We start from the raw sequence: 2,244 nt of genomic DNA on the forward strand, positions 1-2,244 counted from the left end.
TTTTACCTATTTTTATAATTATTATTTCTTAATGTAATTACGTGAGAACATTGGTGAAGGGGTTTATTATTATGATTAGCCTTACAATTGACCTTCCATAACTACTGCATTTTGTAGTTCTAAAAGTATGCAGTCTTTATTTTGGTTAACTTATAAAAAGCAAATCAAATATTAGAAAATACTTAGTATTATAGAACCTTACATATTTTACCTTATGTTTATTTAGCAACTTTAGCAAGATATTTTTACCTAAATCTTATGCCTAATTACATGTAAGTTAGGTTAAAAAAAGGTATTATTTTCCCTGTTAGATGTAGGTGAAGGCAGAGATCTAAAATGGCATATCTAGAGCCATAGACCAAATTAGAAAATATCTACTAGAACCCATATCTTCTTACTCCAAGTTATGTGTTCAGACTGAAAGTAGAGAAATTAGGAATATAATGGACAAAACTAATCGCTCAGTAAACCGCTCAATTTCAAAGACTATTACTGCCTTCTAAATAAATATTTCAGAATTTTGATCCAGTGAAAAGTGCTGGGGGCTGATTTCCAAGAGCCAGCACCTGCGAGGGGGCTCAGGGGCCAGGCAGAAGGAGGGACTTAGTTCTGCAAGTCACGCACTATCACTCCTGCCTCTTCTTTCCATGAACAGTGAGGCACTGAGTCTGGCCCATCATTTGAAGAGAGGGTGTCAGAGAACTTGCAGACATGGTGAAAGTCACCACAGTAATCCTTACTTTGAGGTTAGCTTCCTGGCGCATTACTGCCTGAGAAGACTGGCCTTCTAACAGTGTTCTAAACGTTTCAAGAAGGGCTGGATTTCGCTCTTACATTGCATTTTGAAAGATTCTTTATTATGATGGTTCATTGGTTTTACTCTATAACTCCCAACAGTTTTCTTCCTGACAGTTGGTTAAAATCCGAGAGAATAGTGATGGGTTCCCTTTCAATGCTGTATAATTTTAGTTAACATTTCTCTGCATTTTGCCATCAAGAAAGGCAGCTTCCTTTGGCATAACAGTATATATAATTGTTGGTTACAGGCTATCACTTAATATTGTATTTGGTTTTCACAAATAAAACCAACCTGTAATTAACATAAGTAATTCAGAACTGCTGAATTAGTTTTTCAAGTGAACGATTCTAAGAATTTTGAAAACCTCTTGCCTAACTTGCGCTGTGAAAATATTGTCTAATTTTTGTCTTAAAGGACAGTTTTCTTATTTTCTTTATAACTACTTAAATATGGTGATCCATGTGGTTTCTATCGTAGTCATTTAGCATTTATCAGAACAATTACATTTTGCTTAAAAAGTTGTTTTCTAAGGGGGAACTTAGATTCATTATATGTTTTCCCATCTTTTTCTTCTTTTTTACAACCATTTTAATTGGTGTCCTGCTCTTAAACTCCCTCAAATTTTGTGGTCAACCACATTTTGGATCAGAATTTGTTAGATGGATTTCTTATTTATAGGCTAACTTATCACTCTATAAATTAAAAAATAGAAATAATGTGTTGTATGTACATTTCTAAAAATAGTACATGAAACTTTATTCTAAGTGTAAACTATTCAAAGGTATTCAAACATTATACACAAACTTTGTTTCCTATTAGAGAAATATTTAAGAATAGAAATATGATCTTGGTTAAGCAACAACAGGATTCCTTTCATGTGTCAACACATCACATGATATCAAGTTGTTTTTATCAGATTTTCTTTTGTTTATGTTTCTAGAAACTTAAAAATTAGAAAACCAGCTGGCAGGAGGAAGACATGATCACTTGCAGACACAGAGTGGTTATTTCAGAACAGAAACGGGGTTAAAAGATAATTTAAATCTACCAGAGGCCATTGAGGAGCGAAGTGGATGGGAAAGATCTCTGTAGTGAGAGGCGTTACTTCTGCAGAGACTGTTAGTAAGAAATCATCTAATCAGTGACTTCATTCCTCTTTCCTTCTGACTCTCATCTGCCCATCTTATCACCTGAATGTCTTGTCTTTTAATTTTTAGACTTGGTTTGATGTTATAAAATTAAGCAGAGCCACGTGCCTTTCTGCTTCCCTCGTCTATGAGCCGTGGCTGAAACCATGAGCCCTCAGCTTGATTCACCCAGTAGTCTTTATCTCTCCCTCATCTGCCCAAGGCCTCTGCCTCGGACTGCCCTTTATAGCATTTCCTACATATGGCATTTTACAGCTTTCTTACATGCAGCACTTACTACGTGTCCCTTGATAGATT

The sequence above is a fragment of the Phoca vitulina genome, unplaced genomic scaffold (assembly GCF_004348235.1).
Source record: "Phoca vitulina isolate PV1807 unplaced genomic scaffold, GSC_HSeal_1.0 scaffold38, whole genome shotgun sequence".
Taxonomy (NCBI): domain Eukaryota; kingdom Metazoa; phylum Chordata; class Mammalia; order Carnivora; family Phocidae; genus Phoca; species Phoca vitulina.